At 47.8% G+C, this 13483-nt stretch overlaps 1 long non-coding RNA gene across 1 annotated transcript; it reads left to right on the forward strand.

Annotated features, from left to right (window-relative positions):
• Positions 1-2541: 2541 nt before the first annotated feature.
• LOC138473126 (uncharacterized) lies at positions 2542-10763 on the forward strand. The gene is made up of 5 exons (XR_011268725.1): positions 2542-2653; positions 2866-2945; positions 3041-3161; positions 3284-3439; positions 3559-10763. It is a non-coding gene; the product is annotated as an uncharacterized lncRNA (long non-coding RNA).
• The last annotated feature ends 2720 nt before the right edge of the window (positions 10764-13483 follow it).

Here is a 13483-nt window from a genome sequence, read left to right on the forward strand (position 1 = left end):
CCCTTTTAAACAAGGGCGGTAATATACGCCAATATCCCCATACAAGCACACACAAATCTGCTATGCATTACATTTGCACAGGGTGTGTACTCTTGCACTCTCCCATACTGTTTTCTCTCTCTTTCTCTATCTCTCTCGCCCCCTCTTTCTGTCTCTCTCTTCTCTCTCTTTCTCTTTCTCTCTCCCTCGCTCCCCCTTACCCTCTCCCTCTCTCCCTCTCTTTCTCTCTCTCTTTCTTGTTTTAAATGCATTCCTTTTTAGGCACTTTTTGCCATGGAGCCAGCTGGCTCTGATCATTCCATTTATATTAAGAAAGGTAACGTGAATGGGACCTTATCAAAGTTTTCTTATTCAAATTTATGTGCTATGCATTATATTTCTGGGTTGTTTGCCATGGTTATGTTTGAGCTAGGTATCTATCTTGGATGCACTTTTATCTGGAGGGGCATATAAAAGGGGGCGGAGTACACAAATGCATGCTGCTATTAATGGTTCTATTCAGTATGTAAATATCACCAAGAGTACCAACCTGAATGTGCCCCCATTTTTTACAACGCACACCACGTGGCCACGGACCCCCATATCACTGACCAAGCAAAAGACATTGGGCCTTATTACACGGATGGCGGTAAGGGATTACCGGCACTGGTAAAGGCACCGGTGCCGGTAATCCCTTACCGCCCTACTACGAGGTCCCTCAATGGGTCCCGTCCTTAACGTGTGGTCAGACCACACGTTAAGGACGGGACCCGCTGAGGGACTTCAGAGCAAATAATGGTACCGCTAATTGCGGTACCATTATTTGCTCCTTCCCAATTCCCATTGAGCCCTATGGGGGTTGAATGGGGAATTACTGCCCCCGCCAACCTTGGAATGGGGCGGTAATTCCGCCATTCACCATGCCGGACTCCGGCGGCAACCATGGCGCTACTAGCGCCATGGTTACCGCCATCCGTGTAATGAGGCCCATTAACACTGTTAATAACGCTGATGAATGTAATGCTTTTAGTAATATACGTTTTGATTCTACCAGCTTTTTTAATAATGTATATAACAAAGTTATAGCATGTATTAAGAAGCAAGTTAGAAGGTCTAAATATGATAAATATCATGACTTGGGTTAGATACAATAGAAGGCGTGCACCATCCAGAACTCTCTAATAGTTGGTACGCAGAAATGAGCTTGGTGGGAAGAAGGAGGGTGAATGGTAGTTGTTATGTGTGTTCATTGATACCACACGCGTCGGGAGCACCCGAGGTATTAATACCCCAAGAATTGCCAATATTAGAGGCTCAATGCCTAGTGCATCTGGCACTGTTTAGGCAGCACAGCACTTTCCAGGCATGGAGTGTGTGACTAGAAGTTATGGACCCTGATCGGTTGCAAGGCCATCAAACTCCTAAAAGCATCCAATGTTTGTGGAGGCCATACCAAAAATTGCAAGGAGTAAAGTACGTGGCACGCAAGTGGCAACAAACATCAATGAGCTGCATGGCAGGAGGGCTACTGGGATTCGGAGACAAAGTGTTGGCCTGAGTGAATACTGCATTGAGGTACGTAGGTCAGACAATGAGATCAGTACACCTAAGGATCTCGGAACACAGATCTAAAATTTGTTGTAAAACATTGTCAGCACCTTTGGTGTCACACTTTGTGGAAGCCAGGCACTCACCCAATGACATCAAATGGTGGGTACTAGAGAAAGTAAAGGGTGGAGCTGATCTAACACACAGTCTATTACACAAAGAATCCAGATGGATTCACCGATTAGACTCTTACCACTGGGGATTAAATGACATTTTTCAGCCAGTGGTGCATTAAAAGGTCCTCATCACAAACAGTGTAAGGAATCTGCAGCCCAGTACACGTACTCCAGCCTGTGCAAACTGAGAGTTTGCCTGTAGATACAGGCATGGCATACACCTACACAAGACTGGCACGTAACACGTTGACAAGGGAGTGCACAATCCAGATGCACTGTTCACAGGCAGCATCTGTTTTGAGACCCCTTTGACTCTTTATTCCAAACGGGGTCAGCACATCACGACCCTGACCTTCTTTTCTCTTTTTTTCTCGTTTTTCACAGTGCAGCGTCATGTAATTTGGTTGCATCTCACATGCCCACCACGAACAATACGGCATTTCACAATCCAGATGATAACGGACATAGACACCAAGCACGTCTACAAGGGAGTGCACAATTTTGTATGCACTTCACATAGGCGGCACCTTTTCAGACCGCATAACCTTTGTAATCAAAATAGGGTCAGTACATTACGCCGTTGACTCGTTTTTTGAATGGCAGCGCCATTCCATCTGGCTTGCAGCACATATGTCCAAAAACAAATAATACGGCATTTAATTGCTTACATGAAAGTCCGAGCTGGACACCGCTACTGACTCCAAGAGGCACTCACTCGCAGCAAGTGGACAAATGGCAGCAGCCCTGTCACTATGACAACAGTACACAATAGGGCACATAGACCATCCCGTGACGGGACTTCCGGGGTCACGTGCTCCAATCAGGCCGCAGCACCCAAGCCTGTAACTTCATAACAACGAGCCACTCGACTCGAGAGACGCCGAAACAACCAGATACAGACACACACGAGTGCAGCTGCATCCCGGCGGCACCTCGAAGGGCTAACAAAGGTAAGCGGCATTACACAGCCCCAGACCCGCTCTATGAATCCCCCACTCTCAGGACAACCATGGAACCAACTACTGTGAAGAGCACTAGAGTCTTCACACGGCATGCGTTCAAGCCAGCATTCTGCATCCTTAGAAAAAATGTGCTCGGCATTACACTTGCACAAAATGTACATTCAGCACCCTGACAGTAATGATGGTCTCATATTTTACAGGCCCGCAGACCACAGGAGACCACACTGGAACGACCACAGCATTCCGGGGGCAGAGCGACCAGACAGCTATCCACGTGCAGGTATCACTTTGACCTGCATTCCTTGCTTAGCTACTGCATTGCCTACATCAGCAGCTGCAGCTAATACATAGTTTTCCATGGGTTTTGTTGTTTAGCTGTAGGCGATCACCACCGAACCATTTCAAAGCTGGAGACGATTTTTGCACCGCCTGGGACGCCTTTCCAGCCACTTCTCCAGGCCTCTCCACGTTAATAGAAGCCTGGACCCCCAGCCAGGTAATTTACCAGGGCCCCACACATTCTAAAATGGCGCCCCCACCTTTCACAACTTTTTTGACCAAACCTTCTGGTTGACTCTAACCCGAGCTTCTTCCGTTTCTTTTGTCTCACCCCTACAGGGACAAGAGCCACCACAATTGGGAAAGGGACTCTGGATTACACATTTCAGAACTTTTGGAACATAGAGGTGTAACAGCAGCTGCACACTAGGTTGAGGGACGGCCTAGGACTCCAGACCAAACACGACCCAAGACTTGGGATCATATTATTGGCAGGTAAAGCCACAACCGATACATTAGAGGTTTCATTCACACTGCATTGAGTCAGACATATACTGACTAACATTGAGAGAGGGAATCTAAAACCCCTTTTTTTCTTTTTCATATCCATACAGGGTTTTCAAATAGGACGCCCTGATGAAGGTGGACGAACAACAAAGTTGAATGACCGCCGAAACGTGGAAAGCTTGGTTGAGAACCGAGCCCCACATAGGCAAAGAATTCTTTTACCATATAAGACCCAGAAACGTGGTTAAACTAAAGCCCCATAACAAAAAACTTTTTTGAACCCTCACTAACTCCTGCCTCGTTTTCCTAATAGAGTAATTACAAGGAAAAGATATAGGGAGCCTTTTTCAAGACACCCATCAGAGGGGTCAAACTAGGGAACTGAATTCAAGTTTTTCCCTTTCAAAACTCACTTTCTTTTTTTTTTTAAACTTTATTTAATGATTGTGGTACATGACATTGCAACAACAACTGATATTACACATAGATGAAAACATCAACAGACTATTGGGTTACCGTACAACATGAGCAGCATATTACTGATTGTGTGAAGCGCTCGGCCCTGCCAGGCTGTCACTGTCCGAGTTGACCTCACTCAGATATATTCTGAACAGGGCCCATACGTCCTTTGGTTTGCTTGGATTCGGGGTGGTTAATATGTAATATTCTTCGCATTCATTCACATACATCAGTTCCCTGAGGAAGTGGCCCACAACCGGTGCCTGTTTACTCTTCCATTTTTGCAATATACACTTCTTGGCCACTGCACATGTTATATTGAAGAGTCTCCTTGTCACCTCCGTTTGTTTGCCAATGTCCCCAAACAAATATTTCCGCGGAGTGAGGTCTGCCGGTATCTGAGTCACCTCCTCAAGGATATGCGCAACCTCTCCCCAAAAAGCAAGTACATAGGGACAGTTCCAGTACATATGTATTGAGTCGGCTTGGTCTGTCCCACATTTTGGACACGTACCCGCCCCATTATTCGTGAATCTCGCCACCTTCTGAGGGGTGTAGTGTAATTTGTTCAACATCTTAAATTGAATCTGTCGGAGGCCGGCATTCATTGATACTTTCTTGGTCATTTCACAGTATCTTTCCCACTGTCTGTCCGTTATATCCTCACCCAGATCTGTCTCCCAGGAGGCTTTTGTCGCATTCGATATCGGGGCGTTGGACTGTACAGCCCCATACAACCCCGACACGCTAGTTTCAGCCCGGGTTGAAAGGACCAACAGACATGGGTGTGGGGGGGGCTCATCTGGAAACGTTGGCCAACGGGTCTTAAAGGCCAATCTCATTCTGTGAAACTGTAGGATCATCAGCTGATCTCTCCCCATCCCTGTCCTGAATTCCTCCAGTGTTATAAACTTCCCGTTGGGGAATATGTCCCTGATTTTAAATTCTTTATCCGGGTCCCATTTGTTCTGTATGCCCGGGTCGTATGTGGGTGTTATGCCCGGGAAATTCCAGAAGGGGGCCTCAGCATAATAAGGCGTCTCCACCCCAAGTCTACGGAAAATTTTGAACCACGCCTGAGCTGTCGTGCTGACAGGATCAAACGGGCAGTTATCCCTGTGTTTAGTTTTAAAGATGACTGACCTTATGTCGGTCGGGCGCGCAGCATGTTTCTCAAGGCATATGTGGGGTGAGGTGTCGTGCTCGTCAAACCAATGCTTAACAAATTGGGCCTGTGCAACCAAATAATATAATTCAAAATCAGGTGCCGCAATGCCCCCCCTACTGTACGGCTCTACCATTTTTTCCCACTTCATTCTAGGCGTCCCTCCACTCCACACAAATTCCACCACAAGTGACCTAAGGGTATCAAAAAATTTCCTCCCAGGCCAGATCGGGATGTTAGCGAAGACATACAATAGCTTGGGGAGAACGATCATTTTCAATATGGCTACCCGGCCTATTAGGGATATGGGGAGTTTGGCCCAGAAGCGGAGCTTAGTGGCTATAGCAGTCAGCAGAGGTTCATGGTTGTTCAGGTATAATGATGTCCTATCTCCAGAAACCATAACCCCTAAGTATCTGATCTTATCCGGGGACCACTTTAGTCCTAGTGTGTTATTCGGGCATTTGGTGGCAGGGGTAAGGGGGAAGATCTCAGATTTAGCTCGGTTAGTCTTGTATCCTGAATGTAATGCAAATTTATGTATTTCCTCCATCACTGGGCCAAGGTGTGTGTCAGGCTCTCTAACATACAATAGGGTGTCATCGGCATATAGGGATATAGATTGAACAAGGCCCGCCATCCGTATGCCCCTCTGTTCCTGATGTTCCCTGATTGCCGCCGCAGCTGGTTCCATGGTGAGAGCAAACAATATAGGAGAGAACGGGCAGCCCTGCCTAGTGCCCCTCTTCAACTCAAACCATTCCGATAACGTGTGGTTAGTCAACACCCTGGCCCCCGGGTTAGTGTATAGTACCCTGACATAGTTCACATAGCCAGGGCCCAATCCGAATTTACCAAGCACCTTGAATAGGTATGTCCATGACACGGAATCAAACGCCTTTTCGGCATCTAGTGACACGGCTACCGCCTGGGCCTCTGGTTTGATTTGGGCCATTACCCCAAACAGTCTGCGCAAGTTTAGTGCTGTGGATCTGGTGGGGATGAACCCGCATTGGTCAGGATGGACCAATACTGGCATGTGTGGCAGAAGTCTGTTGGCCAGGATCTTGGCGAATATTTTTGCATCACAATTGATAAGGGATAGGGGTCTGTATGAGGACATTTCGTTGGGGGGACGTCTAGGCTTGGGGAGTACCGTTATTATAGCCTCTCTCATGGATGGTGGCAGTGTTCCTTTTTCAGTAGCCTCTTCCCACATGGACAGCAGTATCGGGGCGAGTTCCTCGCACAGCTCCTTATACAGTTCAATTCCCAGTCCGTCCGATCCAGGGGCTTTTCCATTGGTCAGTGATTTAATTGCTACCTTAATTTCCTCTATCGTAAGGGGTTGGTCTAGTTGTAGCCTATTCTCGTCTATCAATCTAGGGAGAGTTATGCTGTCTAAATATAGTTGGACATCACGGGGGTCTTTCAGATCATGATTGGCATAGAGTTCTTTATAGAAGAGGGCGAACTCCCCATTGATATTCTCCTCCTTAGTTTGTACTGTCCCGTCGTTCCCTATTATGCTGGAGATCAGGGTGCGACCTCTGTCAGCTTTTAATAGGTTAGCTAGTGTGCGTCCCGCCTTGTTGCCTTCGCCATACCGGCGAGCCCTGACCGGGGTGGCCATGTACAGCAACTCCCTATTTGCCAATGTATTAAAGACTTGTATTTTTTTATTTATTTCGGCGAGGGTACTATCCTCATGTGAGAGTGTGTAGTTTCCCTCTAGCTCCTTCAACTGCTTCTCAACCTCCTCCAGTTCTTTTCTAACCGCTCTTAATAGACCCGTGGACTTAGAGATCAGGATGCCCCTTGCCCACACCTTGAACGTTTCCCAGAGGACTGATGGGCTATCTACCGAACCTTTATTATTCTCCAGAAAGAACTCAACCTCAGTGCGTAGTTCCTCAATTACTTCAGGGTTTTTAAAAATATCAGAAGGCATTCTCCATCTCCTGGTCGGGGGTTTAAGCCCACTCAGTGTCAAATCTAATTCTATGGGAGAATGATCCGACAGGGTGCGGGGGAGTATCTCACTTCCGTTAATCTGGTGCACGAGTGACGCCGACACTAGCCAATAGTCAATGCGGGACTCGGTGTCATGTACTGAGGAGTAAAAAGAATACTGCCGTCTGAGGGGGTGGAGTATTCGCCAGGCGTCCACCATATGTAGCTGTGAGATGATTTGTTTTAAAGTGTTTGTTGTTCTCGAGGGGTTCCTATGTGTGGAGGTTGAGCGATCTAGGTCTGTATCTAGGATAGAATTAAAATCTCCTCCCCACACTATCTGCTCGTCCCCATGCGCGCCGATCTCATGTAGCACTTTTATGTAGAATTCGGGGTGATCAATATTCGGGCCATATGTGTTAACAAGAATAATTTCCTCCCCCTTTATGTTACCCCAGAGTATGACATAGCGACCCATTTGGTCCGTTTTACTTCTCTCTAACTTGAACCCAACAGAAGGGTGTATCAGAGTTAGTACCCCTCTTGCCTGCGAGGAGTATTCCGTGCCATACCTATGAGAACCCCATCCCCTCAAGAGCTCAGCATTGACCTTCTGAAGCGCGTGGGTTTCCTGTAACATGACAATGTGGGGCTGATGCCGGGTAATATAGGCCCCCACTTTTCTCAATTTGGTTCTGTTGTTCAGACCTCGGACATTCCAAGTGAGCAGTTTCAATCGGAGCCCTCGGGCTGCCCTGCCAGAATTAGTCATATCTATATATCCAGATTACAGTTTCATATCTGCCGCTCTTGTTACAATGTCTACGTGTTGCAATGTCACCACTTTTTTCTTCTTGGGAGACTTCTCCAACTAAGTCTCTGTCCCCAACTTTACCCCCCTCCCCCCCACTCCCTTCATTCATACAATACTTCTGGCCCCCACCCTCATTATCAACCCCAACATGACAATGCTGCCCCGCAATAAACATTCCCTGAACCATGTGGAACTTTCCTGAGGGACTCCGATGCCGCACACTGGCGCGCCCCAGGCTGGGGCTCACAGCCCGAAACAATAACAATTTAAAGTTCAGTCCGTCAACATCACGCTTCGTCCTATTTTTTCTCACCGTGTGGCAGACCGTCGTGTCTCTGTGTGCGCTCTGCCAGTTCTAGTCGCTCCCCCTCCAGTTATGAGTTCGCGTTCTGGTCTGCTATACGGTCTCCCGAGGGTAGTGGAATGGAAGACTCCACGTAGGATATAGCATCCGTGGGATTTTCAAAAAAGTGAGCTCTTCCTCCATGCTGGATTCTAATTTTCGCCGGGAAGATAAGAGCGTAGGGCACATTTCGTATACGCAACTGCCTCTTCACTCCTTCGTATGATCTCCTTTGTGCTTGTACGCTGGCCGAGAAATCCGGATATATGTGGATTTTGCTTTCTTCAAATTGTAGAGTTCCTTTTTCTCTCGATAGCCTAAGTATAGTGTCTCTGTCCCGGTAATTCAAGAGGCGAGCAATAATGGTTCTAGGGGGAGCTCCTGGTTTGGGGAGTGGCGCCAGTATTCGGTGAGCTCTCTCCACCAGAAAATGATCCGAGAAGGCGTCAGCGCCGAGGATTTCTTTCAGTAGCGCTTCAACCTGTCTTTCCATGAGGTCTTTACCAAACTTTTCTGACACCCCGACAATCCGGATATTATTTCTTCGGGATCTTGATTCAAGGTCTTCGCACTTGCTTTGCGTTTTGTGCAATTCGGTCTGGAGATGTGCTATGTCACGACTGTGCTGCAGTATCGTATCTTCACTTGCACTTATCCTATTTTCCGCCTCAGTCACCCGTGCACTCTCCTTTTCGACACGTGCTTTTATAGATCCGATTGTTGCCACTATGTCATCCAGCTTAACGTTCATAGCCATGAATCCGTTTTCCACTAATGTTGCTAGCCGTTCCATCGGGTCGGCCTCTCGTCCGTCTGGCAGCTGCGGTTCTCCGTTGGTTGCTCCTTGTGTTTGCGCACTGGTGAAAGTATCCATCGGGCCAACTTTCTTCCCGCCGGCCCCTCTCTTCTCGGTGCGGCCCATGTGGCGTGGCACCCGGATGGCGGAGGCCTGTAGTTCCTCCCCGTATGTTGTTTCTTTGCGCACCAGTACGCAGCGGGGGGTGTCCCACGGTGTATATCCAGAGCGTATTTTAGCACCGTTGTGTGTGTTGATGCCTCACGGTTAACGCGCCAGAGGATTTCAGCCCTGAATCTCAACGTATCCTGGTGTTATACTTAGCGCCGCCGCCTCCCCACAGTAGGCCCGAAATCACCGCCGTCGCGTCTCCGCAGTGCTCCGGGGAGCACTCCGAGGAGTTATTTGTCGCTTCCGGGCACCGCTCCAGAGTAGCCCGGGGTGCCGTTCTCTGTGCTGGCGAGGGTAGCGGAGGGGTGATACGAGGCGGCCCAGGACCGGGTCCCGGAGCGTCGCGCAGGGCCTTCTTTGTGGTCACCTTCTCCTGCCTCCCCCTCTCGCTCGGGGTCCAACCACTTCCAGTGGGGGGCCAGGGAGCAGCCGGGAGCAGTGACCCGGCTCCGCTTACCCCAGGCGGCAGAATGCGCCGGTTTCCTCGCGGGCGGGCCCGCGTGCTGAGCGGCGCCCCTCCCCCACTCAGGATCTCCGCCCGATCTCCGCGGTTCTCAAGGACGGCTCCGCAGGTCCCCACCAGCCGCCAGTCTTTGCCGTCGGATATGTCCGCACCCCGGCTCCGGTTTTTCACAATTTTCAAGCTCCGTGTGCAGTAGGGCTTCAGCTACAAGGGCGTCGCCGAGTTTCCAGAATTTAGACGGTTCTGACAGGATTTATTTCGAAGCAGGATTTTCTTCGAGCCGGAGCTCCCACACTAGGCGGCCATCTTGAATGTGCGCAACAGCGCCCCCTCAAAACTCACTTTCAATGTCACACTTTGCAATTTTAATTTTGTTTGTCAGATTGTTGAATGTCTTTTCTGATGAATCATGAAGATAAATGTCTTTTCTTGGATTATGATATGTTTATTATGGAATACATTACAGATATTTATGTTGAGCACTGAGTATTTTTGTATCAATGTTTTTTATTTTGATTAACATGAATTAAAAAGCACATGTTATTTAAAAATGTTTTCTCTCTCCAACCAGCTCAATTATTCTAAGACGTTTATAAGCAATTCTACTAGATGATTGATGCAACCTAAAGGTCACCTGTAAAGCAATAATTGAGTGATCACCCCGAAATAGTTTTTTCCACTGAGATTCATTTTAATTCAGGGTGGGGTATATCTTTATGTATATATTTGAATACTGCATGTGCGCCATTCTGGAATGTACATATGCAAAGTTGACATGGATTGAAGCAACATAAAAGCCAGTGAAAGTGCAAAAGCAAGATACATATGAATTGTTTTTGTAGGTGCTAGCCAATGATGCAATAAAACCTTGCTTATTCCAGACCTCAAAAAAGGCACTGCTGCAGTAATGGACTACTACTGGATGTGTGGATAGCAGATATTCTTGCACCTCCCATCATCATGGAGGGGCTACTGCTTTTTAGGAAAGATGTCCAATTATGTGTAATCCTCAATCCAGTTGTGAACCCCCCAACGTTTTGCTTTTGTCTGACCATCGTAGCCTTACTTTTACCAGTGGAGCCAGCCTTCTGTTGTACTCCGCTGGGCTTTTGCTCATCTTCTTAAGGGCAAACTGACATGCCCTTCAGACTGTCACTACTGGGAGACTTTGTTTCCTTTAGTCTTTCACTTTGTGGCCATTTCTTGGGAACATTTTATCAGTGCACAATGTACCTTCCAGTACAGTGCGCTGGGGTCTCTTTTTCATTTTTAAGGCCCTAGACACCGTCAATGGATGTTTTGGTGAATGTACAAGTGTGCCCAGGATGGAGCTGGTGGCAGCTGTTACTTTTAAAGCATTTTTGACTCTTTTCAATGGTCCAAACCACGTTTACTGAGGTTGGCCCAGGACAGTGGCCAGTGCCTAAAATGGCCATGCCACGAAGTCCTTTGTTCTGTCCTTTGGCCATTTTGGTCAAGCAGACCTGGGAAATTCCTTATTTGGTCATGCAGATCCCTGCGCAAACCGAAGCTTTTGCAGGCTTATGCATGCCTTGTGTCTGTGTGCCCAGGATGTGGGCTGGAGCTGTATAGTTCCAATACACATCCTGGGTGCCAGGATGCCTGGTGTGCTGGGATGACTGGGACCACCATGGTCCGTGATTGGTCCATTTCTGAAATGGTTGAATGTGAGCACATCTCCTATTGGTTTCTCTTTGTTTTGGTGCAAAGGATAAGGATGGGACTCTAGACCGATTCCAGGTCGATCTTCTGAGTTCACACCGACCTTAGTAAAGGAGCCAAGTATCCTGAACTGAAGAAACAGATCTATGTAACCACTGGTGACCCGTTGGAAGGTTTGGCACCCTGACCCTGCTGTTGTCCCATCAGAGCCTCTGTTTCTCATCAATCACAGAAGGCCTGCAAGGCTGCTTCGACCCTGTGGAGTACTGGGACTAACTACTCTCGGCACCTCCTGCTTAACCTGCAAACGATCCCCTTCAGAAGTGTCTGCCTAGTTAACTGACCAAATTGTATGGGAACTTTGCTTTGGAATCGCTGCCTTCTTGAGTTTTGACTTGAGACTGTGGGAATCATAAGCTCTTGGTAGAAGGCACTCTCACACTGATTTTCATACACCTACCATTCCTAGGTCTGGAATTAGGAGAGTCCGCCTGAACCCGAGCCTACGCGGTACCTGTGCCGCCCGCTGTGGTGACAAGCTTCGTGGGTGCCTTGCTGCTGTGCCCTCCTGTGCCCTAAGATGACCTTCAGTGGAACTGGCCCAATCCCTTCCCCAGAAGTGGAGAAAAGGCCACTGTCCCACTACAGACTGAGGTCCCGGAATGCAGCCCCTGAAAGGCAGAGAGACGCACAACTGCGGGACTGGAACCTGCAAGCGAACTGAACTTGACTGGCAAAGTTTGGTCTGGACTGCGTTGAGGTACGGTGAGTACTTGCAACACTTACCGGTGGCCCCTGGTGCATCCATAGACTTTTATGCATGAATGTCCCCAAGGGCCACTCACCTTTATAAGTATAGTCTGAACTACCATCCTGTTCCCAATTCCTAGAAATAGCTCTGTGCCCTTGTGGAGACCGTCCTCAAATAGTGGAACTTTATTTGTCATAGCCTTACTCTCCTTCCTGAGCCACTATAGCCCCTTGAAGAGAAAATGTACTTTTGAGCACAAGGCTCCACCCTTTGTAGGGATTGGACTGCCCTTTAGTTAGGGTTTGGGTTTCTGAAGAATTGCCTAAAGTATATTTGCACTGTCTGGCCCCTTCTGTTACAGGTTGTGGATCCATACTTGTTTGAATATTACTTTAGGACAACAGTTACTGTGTATATGTTCCCTAGTATATGGTTGCGTTAGTATTGTTAATATTGCTGTGGTTTCATCTTGTGTTTGACTTAGTGTAATTTGTGGTGCCATTTACTTTGTGTGCTCATTGTGGACTTTCAATCACCCTCACCCCTCCTGAGACCTAGTCTTGACCGCCGCCAATGCTATCTTGATTGGTCTGGCTTCCCCAGACGGTTACCCTGTTCCAAGAAACTAGGCCTTCTGAACCTCTGCCCATGTTCACATCTACCATAACCTTCATCCCTATTGTCTTCTCAGTAGTTTTGCAGCATTGTGTAATGCAGATCTTCACTACACACAGTCTCACTAGTACTAATATTAGTGCTCCTAGTAATACTTTCAGTCCATCTGCCAGCCATGACGGCATCCAGGACCATAGTTACGCCAACCAGCTCTGGTCTTTTCCTGTCCCTTTGGCTTCTTCCTCCATCTTGGCATGCATCTTCAATAACCTTGACACTGCTTCTGTCAATGTGCCATTCTCTCCGACATTGGCAGGCACGAATGTGCAACAGGAACTCCCGATCTTGGCGCAAACGTCTCCTTCCATTGCTGTGAGAAGGTCTAGAACATATCTTTTTTGGAGTGCCATTAACCTTACTGCTCGGTGCTCTTCTTTTATCGCATTGAAGCCATTCACGGTAGAGTTTATTGTCTGCATCAGCTCCCATCTGGTTACCTGCAATCATTTCACGTTTGTATATGTCTGGACAGCTGGAACTACTGATGCGAAAAACATCTCTGTCCTGCTGAATAACCGATATTCAGGTGGTACATCGTCTAGTTATGCTTCTGATTCGGATGAGAAATAGTTGTCTCTCTTCACTCTACTCACTTTCACAGAACATTTCTTTCTTCCATTTTCTTCTACTCCCACAGACCTCTTCTTTCTTTTGTTATTATCCATCCTAGGGAAGTCGCTCATCTTCACGTCTTTCTGTGGCACTACCAATGCTGGCCTATTGATGTGGACCAACGAGCAAACTCCTCCCCAATTGGGT

Source organism: Ambystoma mexicanum, chromosome 8 (assembly GCF_040938575.1).
Source record: "Ambystoma mexicanum isolate Mex_15411 chromosome 8, UKY_AmexF1_1, whole genome shotgun sequence".
NCBI lineage: Eukaryota > Metazoa > Chordata > Amphibia > Caudata > Ambystomatidae > Ambystoma > Ambystoma mexicanum.